Raw genomic sequence first — 27,132 nt, forward strand, 5'->3', positions numbered from 1 at the left:
GCTTTTGGTTTCTGCGTAATTGATCCACTTTAGAGGAAATATCTTTCAACCTTCTTTTCCTGTTCCCAGGCATTAGAGAAGCACTGTTGTGCAGTCATTAAGGGCCTGAGGTGCAGTAAGCTCTCTCTGCCCTCCTGCTGTACTCCTATTCTTCTGCAAGCTACCGCATGTGTTCAGTGAAGGCATTGTGAAATTAAGATTGGCAACTGGGTGTGGAAGTGCACTCTCACAGACCTCCTTGGAATCTCATACATCAGGCTAGCCACACATAGTTATTAAACTTTTATTAAAATTTTGGCTAGTTTCTCCTTACCTCTGTCTATAGCAGGTTTGCTCTTTCTCCTTACATGCCCACAGATTTTGTGTTTTTCTCTCATAGAAAGGGCTTTTCTCTTTCTGGAATTTAATTTATTTGGATTGTGTTTTTGTCTTTAGCAATCTAATGCAAAAAAACAAAAAGAAAATCATAACTTTATAACTTCTCTGGCTTGTTTCCTTTGTTAGGGTGAGAGCAGTGGTCTCTCGACTTTATACATCCTAACCAGAAGCTCTCATATCTTTATAATACATTTCTTTTTTCCTTTAATTTTTCAGGGTTATTTTTGATGTTTGTAAACTATGCCGAGTATTGATATTATTCATCATATATGAATAAACAAAGATGTGGAACTTAATCACAATCACATAAATTGAATTACAAAAATGTTTAATTTCAGGAAACATTCAAATAGTTATTTTAGACAATTACCATAACTAAACAATATGAGTATGACTGATGCCTCTTCCAGATCTTAAATCTTTTGATTTAAGTAAAATCCATTACTTTTGATTTGTTCTGAAGCAATTTTTTTTTTTTTTTTTTTTTGAGATGGAGTCTTGCTCTGTTGCCCAGGCTGGAGTGCAGTGGCACGATCTCGGCTCACTGCAAGCTCTGCCTTCTGGGTTCACACCATGCTCCTGCCTCAGCCTCCCGAGTAGCTGGGACTACAGGTGCCCGCCACCACGCCTGGCTAATTTTTTGTATTTTTAATAGAAACAGGGTTTCTCCACATTAGCCAGGATGGTCTCGATCCCCTGACCTCGTGATCCACCCGCCTTGGCCTCCCAAAGTGTTGGATTACAGGTGTGAGCCACCACGCCCAGCCCTGAAGCAAATTTTTAAAAAATTACAACTGAAACACCCTTCTTCATAAATACATGCAAATAATCTTTTTATGTAGCTTCATACTTAGTAACCTTTAATTTATTATATATTAGTATGTATTATATATAATATTTTACTTGCACCCAAATATTTATGCGTTCAGTCTTTTTTCTGTCTCTCTTCTAGAACTTCTACCATTTCCTAAAACACTATGACTATAGCAAGACCAAAATAAGGCATTATATTTAAGATAGAGAGTGCATGCAAGAGAGAGCAGGCACAATAGATTTAGTAATTTTATTTTCTTTTGTAAAATTGCTACTATTTCTTCCAAAGATCAATGAATATTCCACAGAAGAGGTGCCATTACTTTAAGTTATCATGTATTGCTCTTTATAGATACTTAATCATCTATTGTGTCGATGGTTCTTGTTTATAAGGTTTGTTGTTCTCACATTAAAGGAAAACATGTAAATGTTATCAAAATATTTTTAATCTATAGAGTAATTTCACTGATTGAAAGTGGTAAGTTGTGGCTGTAACAGAAAGATCAACTATGAACAAATAATATTTGTTCTGGTGCCTTTCTTTATGCAAGAAATACCAATTATTCTGGATTAAGAGTTAGTCATCAAATAGTATTACACAGTGGGTAGAAGAGTCACATACATATACACACATGTTCATGAACAAGAAACATATGTTCTGTCGGATAGTACAAGTAAGGCTGGGCATCTTAGTTGTAATAATGTGATTCCAAATTTTTCTAATGCAAAAGCGGAAAGGATTGGTTAGTGCTGGTCATGCTGAGATCAATAGATCTATCTTATTTTTTCATATATAAAATCTTATTCAATCATAGGTAAAATGGCAATACAAAATAACACAAGAGCTCTAATAAAGTCTATGTCATTCATTGCTTTTTGATATGAACTGCTTTATATTCTGATTATGTTGCTGCTATAAAATGAACAAAGAGTAACATGGAATTTGATAAAGACAAGAAAACTTTTATTAAACTTTTACAACAGTGAGATAAATTATTCATGCAATTGCATGAATAATGGTATCCATGCTGATTAAATCAGCTAAGAGGAAGCAAAGTATTCACGTGCATGGCATGAGTTCCATTTTCAAACAGTTCTGAAATGAAAATGCAATATAAAACAACACAGTAGTTGGTCCCCCAAAAATGGAAAGAAAAAAATGTGGAGTACAGTATTAATTCAAAAGGGGAGGGAAAAGTTTAAAGCACTTGCACTTCTGAAATCCACTAGCCAGAAGGAATGTTCAAAGACAGAAAAAATAATCCACAACTTCAAAGGAATTTAATGAAAGAGAAATAGCAAAGATGACGAGGGTGCAAGAGGGACAGACCTAGGGCTTAGAGGAGGGAGAGAATGAGTATTTATCCAATGAACCATTCATAGCCTATTCTATCTGAAGCTTGAATAAAATAGGATTCTCTCCAAATTAAGCTGTTGGGCACATGCCAGCATTTTGGGATGATCTGAGAAAGGAGTTGCTGCTGGTAACAAATGAGGTGTCTTCTACATCTCCCCTGCCACATGTTTTGAAATTTGTGACTATCACTTGTCCTTTCATCAAAATGTTCGCAAAAGGAAAGTGTCAGAGTTCATACTTCTCTTTCCACATCACTGAGCACATGAAATGGAGGAGAAAACCCTTGCCACCCACAGAATTCCAAAGAGCTGAGTGCATGCTGCAGAACACACTGGAAAAGTAGGAAGAGAGAAAAAATAGCTCATAAATGAGCCCAGTAGAGAAGGGGGGAGGAAAAAGAGGCACAGGGGGAAAGATACTGACCAAAATGGTAAAATTCCTTACCAATGATGATGCACAAATCCACCCTCAGAAGGCAGGGTGCTTTTCACTAGTGAGTGGTCCATCTGATTTGAGTGATTGACATATACATGTAGGGAGGACTGGAGACCCTTCGTGTCTGTGGGACTCCCTGTGAACCTTCAGCCTTACTGGCTGCTGGTGGCCCTGTCCATTCTGAATGGTTGGTTCGGCTGTCCTGATTGGTCAGTGCCTGGCCCTGTCCATTCCGATCGGCTGGTTCAGCTGTCCTGATTGGTCAGTGCCTGTGCCCGTGCTACCTGTTCCTTAGAATAACTATCACCTCTATTCTTAGTCCAAGCCGCTGAGAGAGCCCTGAAGCATTCTCTCACCACTGAGCATACCTCTCCAGTTCCTCCCTGTGTTCCTCCTTCTGTGCTGCCATGTCGTGCTCCCTCCTCATTTGCCTTCTCCTCTGACTAGATGTTCATCTTTCTGGAGGGATCTGCCAGTCTCTGGAGTCTCTTAGTCCTCAGGAGTAAAGACAGAAAGGTAACCCAAGAACATGCCCTTGAACTTTGTTGCTCCTTAGGAGAGACATAGTGTAATGTATACTTATTTTAGTCTTACCTTAACTTTCTTTTGAATAAAGCCATCTGTTGTCACCCAAGTGCTTCTCGTTTCTCTGGTTTCCAAGGCTCCCCTTTCTTTTGATAGTAACAGCCAGCTGAGTTCCCAACCTGCCTGACTGTAGGAATTCTAGGGCTGTTCCCCAACATTTCTGGGCATCCCTAGTGAGTGTCTAAATGCTGCATAAAGCTTCTCTAGCTTCCACTTGTCACTTGCTACTAGGGACCACCACTCTAAGGCCACACCCACCAATTACTATTTTCTATCTCATTACTCTTTTCTAAGCTGCAGCCACTATCCCTTTATTTCCCAAACACAAAGATATCATGTTTGACAAAGTAAATGAAGACTTGCAAGATATGATAGGAGATTTATAATACAGAAGGGAACACCACTTTTAAAAGTTTGTACAAATTTAAGGGGTGCAAGTGCTATTTTGTTATCTTAATATATTGTGTAGTGGTGAACTCGGGACTTTTAGCGTATCCACCACCAGAATAGTGTACATTGTATCCATTAAGTAATTTCTCATCGCCCACCCCCCTTTCACCCTCCCCACCCTTCCTAGTCTCCCATGCCTAATATTCCACACTCTATGTCCATGTGTACACAGTATTTAGCTCCAACTTAGAAGTTAGAAAATGCAGTATTTGGCTTTCTGTTTCTGAGTTGGGAAAAACAGTTTAACGTATCACAGTCAGAGTCTATATTATTTTTCAAAGGACTCCTTTGGTCTCTCCTTCTTGTCACTGACAGCTGCCGGAGTGTGGTGCCCAACCATGGTCCATAGTTTCTTTCTTAGGTCCTCTCCTCCTAGAACATAGAGCCCCAAACCCCTATATCCTGGCCTATAAGAAGAAACATTATTGGATATTATAATTGTCCTAGAAGTGTTGTTCTATCCTCCAAGAAGGCAACCATTGCTTGAAAAACAAAACAAAACCAGAACACAGAATGTATAAATTCCATTCAAAAGTATGGCATTTGAATGTTTCACCAGTCAGAACTTTCTTAAGGACTAAGTAAATTCATTACGTGTGCATGACTTAAAAAGGCGCTACAGAATGGTTTCTCTCACACAAAGCAAGACTCCGTAGTAAAGACAAATTTTAGCTCAACCTTTAGAGCCTCAGAGAGCTGGGAAATCTTTAGATTCTGTTTCAAGGACACCACCTCTTATATGTAATGGGTTTATAAGTGATGCTACTGCTGAAGAGAAGATGAAAATACCTTAATTAAATAAAAAAACTTGTAACATAATGCTGAAACAGAATTATTTAGAGGCTAGTGATCCCATTTCTTTTTTTTTTTTTTTTTTTTTGAGACGGAGTCTCACTCTGTCTCCCAGGCTGGAGTGCAGTGGCGTGATCTCAGTTCACTGCAACCTCTGCCTCCAAGGTCCAAGTGATTATCCTGCCCCCGCCTCCTGAATAGCTGCGATTATAGGAGCGTACTACCACGCCTGGCTAAATTTTGTATTTTTAGTAGTGACAGGGTTTTGCCATGTATGTCAGGCTGGTCTTGAACTCCTGACCTCAAGTGATCTGCCCGACTCAGCCTCCCAAAGTGCTGGAATTACAGGCAAGAACCACCGTGCCCAGCCCATTTCTTCTTATACACCAAACTCTACTGCCACTAGTGGTGACTCTGTAATGCAATGGTGCTGCCTCTAAGAAAAAAGAATGACCTTTCTCAAATTATGGAGCTGAGCTAGACTTTCTTTCTCTCATGTTATCATGCTGGATCTAGTGAGTGTGATAAAATTAAATAATTAACAATATTTCTTCAATCCTATATGTGCCAGGCATTGTGCTGGGAGTTCAGGATAAAAAGATAATAAAAGTGTGGTCACTATCTTTAAATTGCTTCCAGTCCAATAGGAGAAACAGACTTATAGGTACATAATATCAGTAGGGAAATTATATATAGGGTACAATGAATGCATTGTCAGTTCTGGGAGGGAGGAAGAGAGGAACAGAGGAAGAAAGATCTTTATCGAGTAGTTCATGTTTGAGTCCTGTTAATAAGTGGTGCTTTCCAGGTAGACAATGTTAGGGGTGTTGGGGGTGCATTTTCAGATGTGTCTGCAGTGAAGTGGGTGACAAAGCATGCATGTGAACCCTTGCCTAATTTTATCGGACAACCTTCAACTTTTTCCTCTTACTGGGACTCTCCCATTGTAACTTAACGCTTCTAACATAATATAACATGATAGGATTTGGAGATGATACCTTGTTAAAACCAAATAGAATCAGCTTTAGGGTTCAGAATGACACATTCCTGCGGCAGGTGAAGGAATTCCTCCAATTTTTCCGTCCTATATCCAACTCTTTATTGTATTATACATGCTACTCTCTCTAAATGCTAATGATAAAAAATCAAATCTATGACCAAGGTGGGAGAAAATGAAGATTGGCTAATTATGTCAGTGATAGATCTATATTTACTCAAGAAAGCCATGACTGTACTAAATTATGAGTCCTGTCTGTCAAACAGCACAATATAGAGTCAAGTTGCTGATTTCAGAATTTGTAACAGGTACTGTTTTTCCATGTGAACTTATTCATAGAAGGGAAACATTTTAAGATGCTATCCCAGTATAAATTTATAAATGCGCCACAGCTTGAAACGTATTTCCACTATGTAAATAAAATTTATGAAGGATGTGAAAATTATTATGCATTGCATGTCTGTATCAGAACATGTCATGTACCCCATAAATGTATACACCTACTATGTACTTACACAAATTAAAATTAAAAATTAAAAAAATTATGAAGAATAAAAGCTAGGTGAAATGTGTCTAATATATTAAATTTCAAATGTCCCTTGTCCTATGGTAGAGGTCTGTAGAAAATTCTAGAATTTGTATGGGCTATCTCCTTCACTGTATGCCAGTGTGCTAGTTTCTATTATACCTGTGATATTTTAATGAGAGACCCATGTCTCATCATTAAAGAAATGGGTTTTGTCTCACACCTCGACTATGTATAAACTAAATTTTCTTAGTGTCCATATCTCTGTAGTAAGTATAGTTTTAGGTAGAAATAAACCTGCATCTAATTGTGATTAAGGTAAAAAGTTGTGGAAAGCAGTGAAGAAAGGGGTTGCTCCCTTTACAATTAGCCAGTCACAATATATTGAGCAGCCTTTATATGCTCAGTACTTTGCTAGGCTCTTTGAGAGTTGAAAGAGAAAAGATGGTCAAATAACAGGCCATTATTTTATCCACATCCCTTTTCTGGGTTCCCATATCTTTCAGTAAAAATCAAATCTAGGGGGCCCTGGACAATTTTCGCTCTAACCCCTGTATCTCAATGTGACCCCGTTTCTTTCTGCTTTTCCCCTAGTTTAGGGCATTTTGGCCATACTGAATCCCTTGCTTTCATTGAACATGAGAACATTCTTCTGCTGTGGAATGCTATGATGCTAGTCTCTCCATCTCCAAGCTATTTCCCCTGATATCTTCATGTCTTACCTCTTTGGGTCCTACCTCAAATGTCATCTTAGTAAAGACTCCCCTGCCCGGTATTTAAAATTTCAACATAGCACCCCACCCCCATTATTCTGCACTTCTTTCTTCATGCCCTGCTTCAAATTTCTTCATTACACTTGTCACTATCTATCATACTAAGTATTTTTTTCTCTTTCATTTATTGACTCTCCCTAGAATGTAGGACAAAGATCTTTTAACATTTGTTCCCACTGCTGCATGCCCAGAGCCTATAACAGTACCTGGCACATCGTAGGAGCTCAACAAATCATCAATTCAATGAATAAGTTTAGTTGCTGCTCTCAGGAAGTGTGGTGCAAGGCCTAAAATTGAGTCTCAATATTATGTGCTGCCTTGACCTCTGGTAAAATTGGTGGGATGTCAAATGGTCTAAGCGGTTTTCCTCCCCACTCTTGTTCCTGTAGATATTGTCCCCCTAGTCAAACAACCCTCCTTATCAAATAGTCTAGATGCATTTCCTGCTTATTTCTGACTAGTGGGTTCCAGTTGTGGAACTGTTCAAACAAATCACACATATACTCTCATGGGAGCTGGTGGGCACCTCATCCTCTTGATACTACAAAGCCTGCCTCCCACAGTCCTTGTCATTCACTTTGCTCTTGAGAGCAGGCTCCATGTGACCCTGTGTGGCATAGTGTCCCTCTCCTGTGGCCGGTGAGTATATGTGATTAACACACTGCTGTTGATCTCACTTGTCCAGTGTGAAGTATTACATGTTTGGCCATTCCCATAACACTGTAGAGAAATCCTTTCCTCACCAATGGAGTGAATAGGAGGCAATTTTAAAATGAGAAATTGCAACATAGTGTGTGAGGCAAGATATGTGCAGGAATCAAGAATAGAATTAGGAGTGTCCAAGCAAGTGGTAAATTATGTGATGCTAACTGAAAGTACCATGGAAATACAAAAACGTTTGTATACATAAATAATTTTAGTTTAGTAAACAAAATATTTAATGAAAAAACCTTGAAGACTTTGAAATAGGAATAAAAAAGATTTAGCAAGTGTTCTATTTAGTGAATTCTTCTGGGTTATCTCTACCTTCCACTGTCTTTGGACTACTTTACAACTCAGAAAGTTGTAGAAAACTGGTAAAAATGCATATGACTCTTGTCCATAGAAATAAAAATGAATTATATCTGCTAAAATGCAATCGTCTATTGCACTATGAACAGACCTCCTTTGCATCTGTTTGTTATTTCACTTCAAAGTTCCTTACTGCATATATATTTGTATGAATATGTATATATATGTATATATACATACACACACATATATATATATACATACATATATATATATATATATATATATATATATCTCCTTGGGCTTCTTCTTTGAACCAGTTGTAACATTTTCCTTATTGATGAGTGAAATAAAGTTCGTGACACATGTTCATTTTATATTTTTATAAAAGTAATTATTGTATCCTTTAAACAATCATCCTTTAACAATGCCATTTCTACTAAAACATGAAAAATAGTGTTTTTTATCCTTATTCTTGTCATTAGCCAGAAAACACTTAACATTTTGAACAATATGGTAAATTATAATGAAATTAAACATGGGACATTATGATTGTGTCTACCTGAAAGCAAACATCTGGATGAAACATGAAAATTTCAGGCAGCCAAAATTCAGATGGCTGGATCTCAGTAGATGAAACATCTGGATTTTGTGAATTGATTAATTTCCATCTGGCTTTTCTATTTTGGTTTCATTTAGACATAGCTTTTGTCCTGACCCCAAACTTTTTCCTGGCACTATGCAAATAGCATTCTCTGTTGTGTAGAAAGAATTTATATTTATTTTGTTTTCTACCTTTCTTCATGCCTCCACATGGCATACAAGATAATAGCCTCTATTTTTACTTAATTATTACTTAAAACTATTGTTTGAAGCCATCAATAAGGACAAAGGAAAATAAAGACTAGTTTGTATTCAGTGTACCTTAGAAGTAATTTTATTCTGGTCTTTGGCCATGCAATTATAGGGAGACCATTTCATTTATTTTTATATAATTGTGTGGGTTCCCCTTACAGGAGAACTATTTCTGCTACATATTCCTCTATACATATACAAACAAAACATGTATTTTGTATTTAGTGTTACATTCCTGCAAAGAGAAAAATAAGGAAAAAGCCTGCAAAACGTTGAGGACTCATGACACACTTTAAAAAAATAGCTGGATATATCACATGAACTCAAGACCATGACTATGGAGGAAGGTGATGACCCAAAAGTATACCTGGACCTGAAAGTACAATGGAGCATTCCTTTTAGTTCCTTGAATATTGATTCTACGTAGTCAAAGCAAAACTGCAAAATCGATGACTTTCATTTTTATTTTCTATTACAGATTTAGCACTTGGCAACTCTTACAACAACAACAACAACAACAACAAGGAAAAACAACAACAAGAACCAAAGAGTGCAAAAAGAACTAATGTAGTGAGTTGTCCCAGTTTATATTCAGTTCCAGTTTATATTCAGTTTTGTCAGTTTGACCTTCACAGGTCTGTAATTACGGTAATCACAGAGTACTGAACGTGCTAACAATCAAAGCATCCCAATTTGAACAGTTCAACAATAGCCTTTTTAATAAGGGTAAAACCGTGCCAGAAAAACTGCAAGGCTGCTTCAGCCTTTTCTGAAGATGCTGGATAATGGGGAACAGGTATCAAACAACTCACCTCTTAAAAATATGCTGCACAGAGAGATTGGCTCCAGCTGTTACTGATAGAACCTCTACACGGCTACAAAGAGGATTGCCTTCATCCCTTTGTGGCTCTGATTCTTCCTAATGTTGCCCAATGATGTGGACAAAGTATTATTTCCTTTTAAGACCTTCACTTTGAACACCCAACAGTGCCTATGACATTTTTAAAGGTCAAAAAAAAAAAAAATTAGCAAAATAGGTAAAAATGAGTTCGGCCAATATGCATTGCTGGTATTAGGAACTTTTTCTCCCTGAGCTAGAGGGAGAACCTCCTGATTTACAAGCTTCTTAACCTCATGCTTGCTCTCTCTCTCTTTTTAAACATTTCTTCTCCTAGTTGCCACAGATTTACTCTGAATTATCTATGATACCTTTCTCAATACTCTCTGGACAAAGATAGACATTTAGAAGACTCTGGCTAAGATTAGGAGAATAATCTTTGGTTATGAAACAGTGCTTGTGGTTCATGTTATTGTTGTTTTATATTTGTTAACTGGTTCTTATATGAGTTATAATGTATATACCTGTACTTGTAACAATTTTAGAATGTCCGGGTTCAAAAGAAATTAGAAACCATCTAGCCTATACCTTTAATTATTTTTTCCTTTTTGCTCATGGATATTTTTAAACAAATTAAATCAGTGTATAAAAACTGGTAAAATCAAAGCTTCTCTGAGCCCAAATGTCCAGATTCTCATCTGCTAAGAGTCTCTTTTATCAATGGTCCCTATCCCGTGACAGGCATAACAGAACTCCAAAGCTCCATGGAACCTAGCTCTAAAGCCTATGATTTAACCCAAGCTTTCAATGGCTGGAGAGACAAAGTGACTTAGTCAAGTTCACTCCTAACTTCTGGATTCACATTTCTCTGACCTGCTAAGTCAACCTGAAATGAGCACCAAAAATGTTTTAGCAAGCACTTACTTGTCACTCTGTAACATTTTTCCACTGGCTTACCCTAGCTGTTCTTCTCCTAAAGACAATCAAGTACTTTCTTAGTGACTTTGGCTACAGTGGCAGCAGAACTAGTCAAATCAACACTGTGGGGTAGTGTCTGCTTTCCAGAACCAGCTTTGGTTAGAAAAGGGAGGGGATGATCATAGGATTTATGGCACTAAAAATGAGAAGCACTTTTCACTGAGGGTAAGCAATGCACACACACTGTGGGATGCATGTCTAGGTTCAGAAATAACCTCCTGAAAGCCTGACCTCTCTCACTGCCAGAGTGTAGTGTGTGGGGGCCAAATGAGAACATTGCAAACTTTGTATCTCCACTGTCTTTGTCTGAAGGTGTGGGAAATTACCCTGCTTTCCTGGGCCACTCAGACTGTCTTTGTTAAACAATCTCACAAGCCCTATAGAAAGTGTTTAGATAGTGAATTCACTGGAGATCCTTACACTTTTATTAAGACTCACCTCTTATTTACTATCAAGGAAGATAATGATTGAGGCCACTTGAATATGAAGGCTCTATGTTGGACTACTTCTGAGTCCAGAAGAGCCATTAAACTAGGAGCAGGTTAGGGTAAACTGACTGTCACAACAAAGTCAATGTCACAACAAAGAGACAGATACGGGAAAGGAGAACTAATGTTTATCGAGCAGCTACTATGCAATATTCACTCTTCCAATATATTTCCCCTACTAGTTCTGCAATTCCCCAGTACTCGCGGCCCTGAGTTAAGGCATTAAAAATCACAATTAAATGCAAATATTATCAAAGCACCTTCTTGCGTCCAGCCCAGCTTAGTTAAATGGCACCAATCTCCATCCAGTTGCTGAAGTCAAAATCTTAGAGTTATCCTTGATTCCCTCCATCCATTCATGTAATTTATAATTAAGATGCATCAAATCCACCTTAAAACATCCCAGATCTGCCTTCTTGTCTCCATCATCATGACCTCTCACCTGGGTTGCTATGGTGCCTTTCTACTTAGTCCATTTGCTTTACACACTTTATGAATGCTTATAATAACCCAGTATGACAGCCACAATTACAGCCCTGTGAAACACCAATATCAGGGGCACAGTGGATCAGGATCACAGACCTACAGCTACCTGGGTGCTAGGTCTGTCTGGCAATACTCACTGCAGAATCACTTAACAGATTTTTGAAAGAAGTTAAGTAATGTTAGTCATTTTGAAATTCACAATTCACAGACTATAAAGAGAAATAGAGTTCATAAGACTGTCTTGTCTGTGTTCCTCAAAACGCTACAATTTAATCAAAGGCAAAAAAAGATACCACTTGAAGGTCCCAGCTTGCTAATATATTGTTAAATAAATTACCACCTTTGAGGACTAAGCCAAATGTGCAATTTGTAAGCCAAATGTAGCACTTTTTTTTTTTTTCCAGGATGAGTGGATCAAAATACATCCGTAATCAGAACGAAAGAAAACTTCAGTGTTTCTAAAATACAACTGAATGAATTCCCCGAAATTAGGCTATATTATTTATTTTGAGGAAATAACAAACTTTAGCTATAGAACAAACTTTTTCTATATGCATCTAGTAGCTAATGTTTCCAAAGGAAGGAAATAGTTATGAATATTGTAGGAAATGTTTTACTCTGACACTCTGGTATTCTGAAATCCTTATACTAATCACTACTTGGTACTGCTCCATTTATGTCTGTTGTCTTAAAGTGGTTGAAAAGTGGCCTGTAAGAATGAGGAAAACTGATGTACAAAGTGAGGAAGGAAATTTTAAATACAAAGCAATTTCACTAATAAAATGCTCAAGCAGTCTAGAGTAATTTGGGTACTTGGTGAATCATTGCTTAGCAATTCATGAACACTGTGGGTGCTTGGAATTCAATTCCATTGTCCTCTATCTGAATTGCTTTGAAAAAGGTCACATGAGAAGGAAAGGAAGTTTTGACTTTCACATGCCTGTTATTGCTAAGGAAACCACTTCCTCAGTATTCACATATTCAGCATGTCTCTAGTTTTGGCTTCCATACAAATTACATCTTGGTATCGCATTAAGAAACAAACAAGGGTGGAGAGTATTTTAAAAACTCAACTCAACTATGTTATGTTCACAGAACAAAAAGAGGAGCCCTTTTCAGACGCCCTTTCTTTTCTGAAGTTCTCTAGGTATGCCTGGATGGAGCCTCTAAGACCTAACAGGATGTCTGAGATTCCAGGGAAGTGGCCTGTGATCTGTCAGTAAACAAATAAGAAGCTAATACAGCTTTGTTGTGTTTTCTGATTGGCATGGCTCTGAACTATCTCCTACTTGTAGTCACAGACAAAGAAACAGGAGATGAATTACCATGTTCTAGGACTTTGTGTTCCTTTCCAATTCAAACTGCAATAAGAAATAAAAATGGTTAGGCTTCCAGTGTGTAGATTATATAACGTGTCTTGTCTCTTTTGTGGTTTTGTCTTGTTTTGTTTTTTGTCCTTTAAAGAGAAAAATGAATAAAATGAAGGGATATTTTAGAATGACTGGGTCCATCAATGGGCCTTATTGCAAGTACAGCTGAGCTCTGAAGTGGCTCTTTTGGTTCAAGAATATCTTTACTATTTGACGGTTTCATTGCTTTTATTTATATTTCTATTTTTGACCCAAACAGAAAGATCTTGTATAAGCTACCTCTTTATCCATTGTAGAAATGCAACTATTTTCAATTCTTCCTGCTGCTGAGAATAATAATGAGGACCCAGAAGATCACAATTCTGAGATATCTGAGATCTATCTGCCTGAATAGCCTGTTTCTCTCTCCCAGCATTAGGATTTATAGTTCATCTTCTGCCTTTTTGTTTTCAAACTTGTTCATGAATCATAGGTTCAGAACAAAACTGCACTGTTATTAAGAGCAATCTGCAAACAACTACTCTATAGTGAACTTATAACAGAAGAGTGCTCATTTGATATTACATGGTGGCAACTATGAAAGAGGCAACTCTTAGTTATAATAAAGCTGGAAGGCATAGGATTAGCTGAGTATTTGGGAAATTTTATATTAACAGAGTTAATATCAAGTGGACATCTAAAACATTTAAAATGCATTGCCTTAGAAGCCATGAATTTAATTTTTATTTTTAGTATACAAGAAAGGAATATATTTATAGATTCATAGAGGAAATACAGAAAGTAAGTTATTATTTATGATCCTCTATGCACACACCCCAGAAATTGCACCAAAGCACTCTATTTCTGGGTTAAGTCTGTGAAAAATTTGTAACCATGATTGTACATCTTAATTTCAATAAGAACGGGATGATGATAATCATGATGACGATAATGATGATGATATTTCTGTAATAATAATAATAGCTAATGTATATTGAGAATTTACTAACAACTAGACATTGGGGTAAGCATTTTACATATATCATCTCATTTAATCCTCACAACAACCTTGTGAGATTAGTACTATTATCCCAGATCTTCATATGAAGAACTGAGGCTCAGAGAGGTTAAATAAATGCTTAAGTTCACTCATCTAGTAAGCAACAGGGCTAAGATTTGAAAACTGGTCGTCTCCTCCCCGAGTCTGACTTCTTAATCATTAGGTGTCTGTGAAGAGAAGGCCTTTCCCATAGACTAATTTGAGATGCCAAAAGGCTAAAGGAAGGAAAGGATCCCACCCCTTCCTGCCCCAGCACATGCATGTGTATTGCTTGTATGTGATTCTTTTGAACTTAAAGAGGCAGATACCACAGTCCTTTGAATAGGGAAGGGGTTATCCCCAGCATCATTCATCCAAGAAAGGGGAGGCCTTGTGTAAGAGAAAGAGGGAGAATCTGAACACCAGGCTAGATGAAAGGAGAGGTCTTGGACTGAGTGTTTGGATAGTGGATGTGCTAAGATAACAGTGACTCCCAACACCCCACTATCTCCACTTCCTGAAGAAGGATAAGGAATTTAAAAGAGATCTGTAGTGGACAGAAAGTTGAGGGAAAGTTATGTCTTGGTAAACTAAAAAGTTGAGTTTCATGGTATGTCTTACATCTGTTTCATATTTAAATGTTTATGCTGTGCCAAAGACATGCTCAAAGATACCAAAGGAAGAGTCATATTTGGATCAAGTATTAAAGGAAAATCAGGATTTCCCCTTCCTTCTTGCTCTTTGGGTCAAAGAGAAGATTTTGCCAAGTGGAGGGGTGAATCTAGCAGGAAAAGGTCATATCACCTCATGCCATTGAGGAGGTCCAGCTTTCATTGCCAAATTCAGAAAATCCGTTTTTCTTTCTTTTTTTTTTCTTTAAAGGAAGGAAGCATTCTCCCCCCAGCATTTCAAAAGTATTTCCCCTACTATTTCTGCAATCTCCTAAATATTCATGTTCCTGCTAAAGACATTAAAGGCCACAATTAAATGCAAATGCTATCAAAACACCTTAGTTGACATTTAGCCCAGCTTAGTTAAATGGCACCAATCTCCACCCAGTAGCTGAAGCCAAAATCTTAAGAGTTATTCTTGATTCCCTCATCTTTTCATGCAATGTATCATTAAGATGTGTCAAACCCACCCTAAAACATCCCAAACCTGTCCTCTTCTCTCCATCATCCCGACCTCTTACCTGGGCTGCGGCAGTGCATTTCTCCTGGGTCCATTTCCTCCCATACTTGCCCCCTCTTAATTCATTCTCCACACTTCAGTTAGGGTGAGTTTTTTACAACTTAATGAAATCACATCCCTCTGGTGCTCAAAATCCTCTAGTGTTTTCCCATTTAGAATAAATCCCAAATTCCTTACCCTAACTTATAAAGCCTTCTATGATCTGGACCTGCCTATTCTTCAAAAGGCTTCTATTACTTGCCCACCATACTCTATTGTGGACTATGGACTGTTCTTCAAATGTGCCAAGCTCATTCCTGTGGTAGGGCACTCTGCACGAGTTGTTTTCCCTCCCTAGATTTTCTTTCTCCCTGTCTTCACATGGCTGATCCTTTGTTGTTCAGATTTTACTTTTACTGTTAGCTCTTCAGAGAAGACTCCTTCAGCCTCCGACTAATGTGGCTGAGTCACTCACATCATTGTCTGTTCCTCCTGCTAGAAGGGGCTTTATGAGAGTGGGGGCTACATCTGTCTTGTTCACTATAGTATACTTGATGCTGAGAAATGTGCTGCCACGTTGGAAGATTTCTCTGAGTACCGGTGAAAAGAGAAACACACACTTATTATTAGCCATTATGATTCAGATCAATTCACATTATACCCAAGGAGGAATAGAACAGGGAAGATTTTTATTGAGCATGAGGAGGATGGAGATGGTAATCAAATTGCACTTGTTTCACAATTAACATAGCTAGCCCTAAAGAATGACAATAAAGATATTGATATTCAGGATTCTAAAGTGATCGTTTCCACCCCAGCAGTGACTACTACATAGCCTAAACTACAGGTGCTAATTAATTCACTGTCTACTTGTACCACTCAGGATTGGCTGGGATAGCATGGTGGCAACATGTAACCCCCAAACCTCTCAGTGACGTAAACAGTTGAAGTTTGTTTCTTGCTAATACGTATATTCGTTACCTCCACATATTGTGGGCCCTCAGTGACCCAATCAGATGGAGGAGCTACCATCCTGAACTTGTGTGTGGCTGTGCCAAAAGGAAAGAGAAAGAGAGTGTGCAGTGAATTACACCCATCTCACCTCTGCTCACATTTTATTTGCCAGATCAAGTCATGTTACCAGGAAAATTTGGCTGGGTGGGGAAATGCAGAACAGCACTAATGACTACCACCGGACATCTGTCTGGCTAACAAACATGAAGTTTTCTTTTCTTCCTTCATGATATGTACATTTACTGCCTCCCAGAGGCAGAACACGCTAAAGTGCCATTCAGTCACAGCACCAGGCAGGTCCAGTGTGGTTCCTTATGACCCAGAGATCTATGAACTATAAGACAATTACCTGTCCCCTATACATCTGATATGCAATGGCAAAAGCAAGAGCACGATAACTTCATAAATACTCCCATTCAGAAAGGGAAGGAAAGGGAGATACACAGGCATCACTGATCCATAGAAACCAAAAGAACATGCCAGGCAGAAGGGATGCTCCCCAGGTGATGGGAAATATTGCTTGATTAGGCTCCAAATCTTCAACTCAAGAGAGATGAGCAGCTTTCCTACATTTGACCTACAGAAGACTGGGCACCCCAGGACCATTTTAAGTCTCATACAGTCACTTTGTCAGTCCAGGCTTGCTTCTCTTTCGCCAGTATGTCTTTTAAAAATATTGAATAAGTTTCTGTGTTGGTTATTCTCTGTTGCCCCATTAACTATCTTCCCTTTTCTGCCTTATTCTGTGTCCCAGGAGCTGACCTCTATGGACTGCATTATCCAGAATTCCTTATACTCTGGCTTTGTGTTGGTTGGGCAAGTGGGAGACAGAGGTAGGAAACTGGAGGGCAAGATTTGAGATGGAGAGAGATTGCAGTATTTATCCCTATTTTGACACTCCCTTCCTCAACCTTGTCACAATCCTGGCAGTGGCTGCCTTACTCAGCTGGTCTTAGCTCCTGTCTAAAGGTTTTTCTTCCCCGGCTCCAGACCTCACCAGGATCCTTTCGCACAGTGCTGTCCCTTTGTCCTTGAGGCCTAGGGGTGGCAAAGTTTTCCTGTGTTTTCTAATTCCTGAGTACCTCATCATTCCTAATTGGTACCTTACCTCTGATATGCTTCTGTAGACTGCCTCTTTATTACATTTCCTTCAGTTACGTAATTTGTGTATGCCATCTATTTCCTGCCAAACTGACAAATGCAGCTTCATGTCTATTTGATTCAAACAACTAGATGTATCAATGGCCACCCAAAGGTCTTTTCTTGACATATTTCTTAGATGTACCATATTTGTATTCCTTGCTCCTAAGCCTCTCTCTTCCTCTTAATTTTGAAATCTTTGATGTCTGTGAAACCTGGTCCAGCTGAAAGAATTTACTGGTTTTTGTGGAAACATCTTATTTCATTCAGTAATGTGACAGTCATTTCTTTTTTTATTTTCACTTTTTGAGACAGGGTCTTGCTCTGTCACCCAGGGTGGAATGCAGTAGCGGTGTCTCCACTCATGCAAACTCTGCCTGCAGGGTTCAAGAGATTCTCCTGCTTCAGCCTCCTGAGTAGCTGGGATTACAGGTGTGTGCCACCATGCCTGGCTAATTTTTGTGTTTTTAGTAGAGATGGAGTTTCACCATGTTGGCCAGGCTGGTTTCGAACTTCTAGCCTCAAGTGAGCCACCCGCCTCGGTCTCCCAAAATGCTGGGATTACAGGTATGAGTCACTGCACCCGGCAGCCATTTCCTTTTATTAGTTGGTTAGGGCTACTATCACAACATTTTAGCCTGAGTGGTGTAAACCACAGAAATTTATATTCTTATAGTTCTGGAAGCTGAAAGTCTAAGGTCAAGGTGTTGGAAGGTTTGCTTTCTCCCGTGGCCTCTCTCCTGGGCTTCCAGATGCTTGCCTTCTTGCTGTATCCTTACATGGTCTTTTCTCTGTGTATGTATTTCTAATGTATCACGGTTCTCCAGAGAAATGGAACCCATAGGAAATCTATCTATCTGTCTGTCTATCTATCTATCTATCTATCTATCTATCTATCTATCTATCTATTTATCTATCATACAGAACTGGCTCACATGATCACATGATTATGGAGACTGAGAAGTCCACAATCTGCCATCTACAAGCTGAAGACCGAGGAAAGTGGGTGATACAATTCAATCTGAGTCCAAAGGCCTGCGAATCTGTGGAGCCCATGATGCAAATCCCAGTCCTGGGGCAGAAGATAGATGAGATGTCTCAGCTCAAGCAGAGAGTCAGGAAAAATGGGGTGAATTCCTCCTTCCTCTGCCTTTTGTTCTATTCAGGCCCACAACACATAGAATGATATCCAGCCACAATGGAGGGCAATCAACTTTGCTGAGTTCACTGATTCCAGTGCTAATCTCACTGAGAAACACTCTCCCAGACACACTCAGAAACAAAGTTTAATATGGTCACCCAGGGGGCCACTCAATACATAGAACAACTCTTGCACCCAGTATTTCTCTCTCCTTGTAATAGCTAGATTGGATTAGGGCCCCACCCAAACAGCTTCTTTTAACTTAATCACCCTTTTAAAGGCCATATTTCCAAATAGGGTTACATTCTGAGATGCTAAAGGTTGGAACTTCAACATGTGAATCTTGAAGGGTATACAATTCATCCCATAACATCCTTGATATGATCCTTGTCTCAAGGCAGAATTCCAGGTGACCTTTGTCTCAAAGGCTCTAGTTCTATCTTTTTAACTGTTGATGAGATAAAATTGCCTTCTCCAAACCTGCAGGTTCCCAAATTCCTGGACACTTCCTTTTTTTTTTTTTTTTTTTTTGAGGCTGAGTCTCGCACTGTCGCCCAGGTTGTAGCACAGTGACACGACCTTGGCTCACTCCAACCTCTACCTCCTGGGTTCAAGCAATTCTAGTGCCTCAGCCTCCCGAGTAGCTGGGACTACAGGTGCCCAGTTAATATTTGTATTTTAGTAGAGATGGGCGGGAGGGATTTCAAACTCACTCAAGTGGTCTGCCGGCCTCAGCCTCCCAAAGTGCTAGGATTACAGGCATGAGCCACTGTGCCCAGCCCCTATTTTTTTTTACTATGTTTGCAACCTCCCTGATTATTTCTGAAGTCATCTCTTTTTGTGGTGCCCTGTCAAATACAGTCATGCATCATTTAATGACAGGGATATGTTCTGAGAAATGCTTTGTTTGATGATTTTGTTGTTGTGTGAACATTACAGGATGTACTTACACAAACCTAGATGGTAGAGCCTACTCCACACCTAGGCTATGTGGTATAGGCTATCGCTCCTAGGCTGCAAACCTGGACAGCATGTTACTGTACTGAATGCTGTAAGCAATTATAATGCAGTGGTAGGTGTTTATATATTTAAACATATCTAAATATAGAAAAGGCACAGTAAAAATACATTATAATTGTATAGGACCACTGTTATATATGTGGTCTATTGTTGACTGCAACATCATTATGCAGAGCATGACTGTACAGCCAATTATAATCAATACATATCGCTAGCACTGTTTTCCTACCTTATTCTCTAGAACGACATTTTCTATCTTCCATGTTATCACAGGCAACAGTTTTACCAACTGTTTTGCTACGGCATTACAACGATCACTATCATTCTCGTCTCCAGTGGCAGTTTGCTTGCTATCTACTGCATGGCTGTTAGCCTCTACCATATATTTTAGGCTTATTTGCTATGGTAGCACTCATGTCTAGGTGCTTATTTCTGTATCATTCAAGATAGATGTTTTGCTGCCATAAAAATACACATTCCTTTCTTGCTTTGTTGCTTGTCTGTCAGGTCTAAAATGGGTCTCTGGTAGTCACTCAGGGACCCAGACTGATGGAGAACCACATTCCTGAACATGCCCCTGGGCCATGCCAGAGGGATAAGAGAGCCACTGCATCTTAAAACCTCTCTTCAGATATGGCACATGTCATTTTTTAAAAATAGTTCTTTGACCAAAGTGAGTCACTTGGGTGCTTTTCTTTTAAAAGGAGCAGGAAACTACAGGCTTATTATATGCTTGAGAAGAAAACCCCAAATTTTTGGTGAACAGCACTAATGATTACTGCACGGTATCAATGCTCATTACTTGGTATTTAGTTCTGGAAATTTAGAAAAAGTAAACATTTAAGATTATCTGCGGCATAAATCATAGGTCCATGACAGTATTTTTGTTTTATAGACTCTGGGCCACTATTTCTCCCCTCAAACACACAAAAACAACATCCAGTTGCCTAAGACCACAAAATTAAATGTTCAGCTCTATGGGTGTCAGCTGCCTATTGTGTGTCATTTAGTAATTTCCATACCTTTTAACTTTTATGACTAAAGAAGTCCAAAAAGAGGTGTAAAAAGAGTTAAGTGAAACTCTTATGCTTTATTGTTCTTGTGATACGTATGATAAGTGTCTTATTCCTTTCCAAATGCATTTTAAAGTGAAGTCATATTTCAATTTGTCATTTCCATAAAGCAAGAAAGATAGCATTTATTGTCATGCACAGCCAAGCAGACTGGCAGATGCCACTAACAAAAGGTAAAAAATTCTTCTATGGCTCATTATTTCTATAAAGACTCTATTTTTTGGTTATTATTTCTGAAAAAGAACATAAACCCAACTATACATGACAAAAATATACAGTGGCCATCAAACCCTATTACAGTGTATTTTTAGGGAGCTAGTGAATAAGTGAAGTTAATCACAATACCTCATATTCTGAAAAGGCCTCATCACCCAGGGTACCAATTAAAGTAGTTTCCAGCCTAAAATAGATGTGTCTGTAACAGGAATCACTAACAATGGGTTAAAAATAGAACCAGGTACAAAACCTACAGTGCAAGAGTATGCATAAAATTAGATTGTTTTGATTAGGTACATCCTTTTCTCAGAACCTTCTCTAGGAATAAATTACTTTGCTAAAAGTCTTTCCCCTATTATTCCATCCCTGTCTCTGACTCCAAGTGATTTTTCTAAAATACAAATCTGATCTTGTCATTTCTCTACTTAAAATTAGTCTGTACAGAACTAAGTTGCCATCAGGAAAGAGTCCTGACTCCTTAACTCCTCAAGGCTTAACACCTTAACCTCTGTAGACCAACCTATTAATGTCTGCTCTGGACTGAATGTTTATATCCCCCAACACATTTATATCTTAACTCCCAAGATGATGCTAGTAGGAGGTTAGGCTTTTGGGAGGTGATAAGGTCATGAGGGCAGGGCCTCATCAATGGGATTAGTGCCCTTATAAAAGAGGCCCCAGAGAGCTTGTTTGCTCCTCTACCATTTGAGGACACAGTGAGAAGGTGCCATCTATCAAAGTAGGTGCAGAAAGTGGGCCTTCACCAGACACCAACTCTGTCAGCTTCTTGGTCTTTAGACACCAACTCTGTCAGCGTCTTGGTCTTAGGCTTCCCAGCTTCCAGAACTGTGAGAAATATATTTCTGTTCCTTTGTTTTGGTACTTTGTAACACAGCAGTCTCAACAGACTAACACAATGTTCCTCTTCATACACTGGTGTCCCAGCCATTGAGCTAATTGCTATGTAGCCTTAAGCTGCCTCCTTACACATTAAGTTAGGTCTAAAGCTTTCTCTGAAGATCATGAACTATAACCTAAAAGGAGTTGTATACAGACTGTCGTCTATGCCTGTGCCAATCACCATTTCCTCAAAGGTGGCCAACTGTTCAAATTGTGTTCAGATAAGACAAACGTCAAGCTGTAACCAATCCAGCTGTCTCTGTATCTTACTTTCCCTTTCTGTATGTCAGTTTTCTTTTTCTGTCCATAACTCTTCTTCTACCATGTGGCTATGCTGGAGTCTCTGAGCCTACTCTGGCTTGACAGGCTGCCTGACTTGTGAATAGTTCTTTGCTCAATTAAACTCTTTTAAATTTAATTTGGCTACAGTTTTTCTTTTAACAGCTGCATCTTAACATTTGCTATTCTCTCGAAGCTCTGCTTATGTGTTCCCTCTGCTCAAAAGTCCCCTTTGTTTTTAATTCCTCTAGGCCCTATCATCACCTCTAAGCCTTTATTATTCATTATTGAGGTAGGTAATTTACATATTTCTTCAGTTTTCTAGGTTTGGGGCAACTTGGGTACAGCAATTTTGTCTTATAAAATAAATGCATGTGTGTTTATAGCCCATCCCATTTTTACAAAGGCTTTAAGGAGAACAGTCTTACTTATGTCTCTTGTTTTTTTATATCCTAAGAGAAATACTCTTTTTTTTTTCTCATGTAACTTAGGCTATGGTGTTAAATCAGATTACAATAAAACAAATTTCTCACAGGGAGAATTTGGTTATTTTATTTTTTATAGTTTATAAAGGTTTGCAAAGGTATTCTACTAAGGTGGCATGTTGTTGAAGTCAAGTTGCTGGAGAAAGAAATGTTTGTATCTCAGCATGTGGGTTGGCAGTATCTTATTTTCCAAATGAATATTGGTATTAACCATCCCATGAAAACACTCTTTCTAAAAACACAACTTGTAGAGTTACATTATTTTCTGTCAAAATGTGTCTTAAGTATTATATGGAATGCCCATGAGGCCCCTTGGTTGGGGCCATTGTATGATTCTGTCTCATATGCACAACGTGGGGAGATGAAGTTGGGGAGGTGTAACATGAAACTGTACGTATTTTAAGTTGGGCCTAAAGGTTTATCTGTACATCATGAACTATAACCTAAATGAAGTTGTATGCAGATTGTAGTCGACAATATCCCCATGTTCTCTGTATATCTAGATATCTGTATATCTGGATATTGTCAGTGTATTTACTTTAAGTTAGTTCACAGTTCTTAGTGGGGCATGAATTTGATTGTCAGTGCCATTCCAAATCCCTTTCCTGATTCCCTCCCCCTGCTGCCTACATCCTCCCCTGATTTACAGGTTCCTGACTGCTTTTCTGATGTCTTTTTATAGTTTTCAATCAATTTAATGAAATAAATTTATCTGACAAAAATTTTGAAAATCAGCCTTGCCTGACCTTCCCTTGCCTTGTTCTTCTGCTTTGGCAACATGGTCATTCTCTGAGTGCTTTTTTTTTCTTTCATATATTTGCCCTGAGCTCTGGCTTTTTTTTTTCTTTCACATATTTGCCCTGAGCTCTGATCAGGGCAAGCTCTGACTGCCCTCGCCTTCCTGACTGCTGACTCACAGGTTTACTCCATCCGTGGAGTGTAGACCTCTCTGGATTTAAGTGGCCCCCTGCCTTACTGGTACTTCTGGTTTCAGTATGATTTTGGTCCTCCCACCACCAGACACTCCTAATCCCTTCCACATTTTTTTTTTTCAGAGATCCTTGTCCTGATACACTGATTTATTGTGCAGTCCTGGGTAATTTATTTAACCTTTCTGTTTCTTAGTTTTCCTGGTTTACAAAGATGAGCCTTGATAAGGCCCAAACTGCCTTCACACGCCTTGTGAGGATCAAGTAAGATAAAGTTTGTGAAAACACTTTGTTGAGTGCAAAATGCTAAACTAATGTAAGATATTATTTTTATTGCAACACTGTTTTCATTGAAACATCATTCCTAGATACCATTGTCTTTATACAGAGCTATATGGTTTTAAAAATATTGATTTCTAGTTGGATTGACAGGATATATGTAAGAAGGAAAATAATGGTAGCTATTGTTATTGATCATATACCATTTGCTAGGTACCGTGCTGGGTGTTTTTGGTCTTATCTATTTTAATCTTTACGTCTATTCTGCAAGGTAGGTTTTACAGAGACTCAGAGACATAAAGTATCTTATCCAAGAATACATAGTTTGTAAGTCACAGAACAAAGGAGTATGTTCACTTCTGTTTTACTGCAGAGCTGTGATGTTCAACACATGCCTTCCTTGAGATGCTGATATATTCCAAATAGTTTTTGCATTTTTTTCTGGTAATATCCTGAATATGTTTCCACCCTATGTACTCCACGCTCGTGACAATCATGGTGTATTGGGCAGCCTTCTAGGATGGTAACCAACAATCCCCACCTCCTGGTAATAAGATTCTGTAGTCTCCTCCCCTTGAGTGTGGGCTAGACTTAGTAACTTGCTTTTAATGAATAGAATACAACAAAGGTGATGGGATATCCCTTCTGAAATTAGTTTACAAGAGACTGTGACTTCTGTCTTGATGGCATTCTCTTGCTCTCTCTTGCTTCCTCAGTTTAAGGAAACTAACTGCAGTATTCTGAATTACCCTATGGAAAAGCTCATATGGCAGAGAACTGGTGGCAGCCTCTGACAACAGCTGCCAAGGACCTGAATCCTGCCAGCAACTGGTGAATGATCTTGGAATCAGATCTTATCCCAGCTGAATCTTGAGATGACTGTAGATACAGCTGACACCTCGATTTTATCCTGTAAGAGACCATGAGCTAGATAGAGGACCCAGCTAAGCCATGCCTGGATTCCTGAACCACAAAACTGTGAGATAGTAAATGTCGTTTTATTCAGCTACTACATTTCAGGGTCATTTGATACACAGCAATAGATATCCAACACACATTGGTATGTACAAGAAGCATTATTTATGAGACTCTGCTGTGCAAATTGCTGATGAATGAAGAAATTATCTCTGACATGTCCAATTTTCTCACCTAATAAGCAATATCTAATAAAAGGTGAAACTGGTACTCATGTCACTCTGAGTCTGTGACATTACTTACTATGCCATGCTGCTGTGCAAGGGCCTTCAGTGGAGGATGAGGGTGGCAGGGTTGCTGTTTTTATGCTCAATGTACAAGTGAAAACAAGTATGAATGTTATATCTGAAGACAGACTGGTAGCAAACACTTTATAGGCTGTGTGTCTTAGGGGGCTTCTCAAATAATAACAGTTAAGTTAGCTGTTGCTCCGCTTGGATATGTAGGTACTATGACCAAAAACAGAGGTTATTATTTTTTTTTTTTCTGAAGAGAGTCAGGTAGTACATCTTTTAGCCATTGTAAGCTACATATGACTTGTGTTGCTTACTCTTCTTTCTATTTTTAAAATAAGCCTTTAAAAATTTTGGAAGATTTCTTAGCTCAGAGGTCTTATAAAAACAGTCTATAGGTCATATTTGGCACAGGCTGTAGTTTGCCAACCCTGACTAAAGTTAAGGTAACCCTCAAAGACCATGGATTAATTTAAACATAGTTCTTTATAGGATTCCAAGAGGGAATTAAGCCCCATTGTCTTAAGGCATCTATTGCATGTAATAAATTAACTTATCTCCTGTGGATCTTGAATGGTATTCACTATATAAATACTTGAAAGGATTGAGTAAATAATCACTCAGAACATTTTTGTGCTTTGTTCAGATGACAAGCTCCGGTTAGGAAAAGCTAGTGGCACACATACTCATACGATTATTTATTCAACAATCATTAAATAAGCAGTAACTATATGCTAAGTGTTACATTATATACTGTGAAATTATCTCAAAAACATCACCATCACAGAGAGTGAGCTGCAAGAAATTATGAAAATAACTTAATTTCTGAAGTCATGCTCTAGCAGAAACAATGTGATGATCCTAATAACTATTTCTCTTTCACTTACGTAATATCCTTGCTACAGGACAAGAGCATTTTTTTTTCTCCACGAGGCTGTGATCTGTGCAGACCAGTTGATAGTTGTCTGAGAATAATAAGACCCCCTAGCAATATATGTCTTTAGTAGACCCAGATTAGACCTAATCTTTACCCTGTCATGAACTATGTGACTTCCAGCAATTACTTAACCTCTCCAAGATACTATCTCACCATCAAATGAAGAAAGTAATACTACTTATTTCAGTGGATTGTTGTATGAATTTAAATGAGACAAAACATGTAAAGCACTTTGGCGTAATGCTTCACAAGTAGAAAAAGCTCTGCAGAAGTACAGGCATACCTTGTTTTCTTGTGCTTTCCTTTCTTGGGCTTCACAGATACTGTGTTTTTTACAAATTGAAGATTTGTGGTAACTTTTCATTGTTCAAGTCTGTTGGTGCTATTTTTCCAACAGCATGTACTCACTGCATGTCTCTCTGTCACATATTGGTAACTAGTGAAATATTTTAATAATATTGAAAATTTTGAAATTACTTATATGAAATAATTTTGAATAAATTAACAATAATCTTCAAATAATAATTTTGATTAAATTATTATTTGAATAAAAATTATTTTATAATATTATGGTGATCTGTGATCAGTGATCTTTGATATTACTATTGTAATAGTTCTGGGGCATCACAAACTGCCATAATTGATTAACATAATTGATCAATGTCGTGTGTGTTCTCACTGCTCCACTAACTGGCCATTTCCCCATCTCTCTCCCTCTCCTCAGGCCTCCCTGAGACACAACAATACTGATATTGGCCTATTAATAACCGTACAATGGCTTCTAAGTGTTTAAGGGAAAGGAAGAGTTGAACTTCTCTTATTTAAATAAAAGCTAGAAATGATTAAGCTCAGCGAGGAAGGCATGTTGAAAGCTAAGACAGGTCAAAAGCTAGGTCCCTTGCACCAGCTAGTCAGGTTGTGAACATAAAGAAAAAGTTTTTGAAGGAAATTAAACATGTTACTCTAGTGAACACATGAATGCCAAGAAAGAAAAACAGTCTTAATGCTGGTATGGAGAAAGTTTGAGTGGTCTGGATAGAAGATTGAAACAGCCCCAGCATTCTGTTAAACAAAAGCTTAATCCAGATCAAGGCCCCAACTCTTCAGTTCTGTGAAGGCTGAGAGAGATAAGAAAGCTGCAGAAGAAAAGTTTGAAGCTAACAGAGGTTGGTTCATGAGGTCTAAGAAAAG

The 27,132-nt window shown here is 38.4% G+C and overlaps 1 long non-coding RNA gene across 1 annotated transcript in view; it reads right to left on the bottom strand.

Annotated features, from left to right (window-relative positions):
• Positions 1-17,940, bottom strand: part of LOC103883780 — a 31,874-nt gene extending 13,934 nt beyond the window's left edge. Inside the window, exons 1-3 of the long non-coding RNA XR_002521606.2 lie at positions 9,785-17,940; positions 3,352-3,478; positions 314-439 (exon numbers count right to left, since the gene is read on the bottom strand). This is a non-coding gene — a long non-coding RNA (uncharacterized LOC103883780). The remainder of the gene's footprint in view (positions 1-313; positions 440-3,351; positions 3,479-9,784) is intronic.
• Between the last annotated feature and the right edge of the window lie 9,192 nt (positions 17,941-27,132).

The sequence above is a fragment of the Papio anubis genome, chromosome 6 (assembly GCF_008728515.1).
Source record: "Papio anubis isolate 15944 chromosome 6, Panubis1.0, whole genome shotgun sequence".
Lineage (NCBI taxonomy): Eukaryota > Metazoa > Chordata > Mammalia > Primates > Cercopithecidae > Papio > Papio anubis.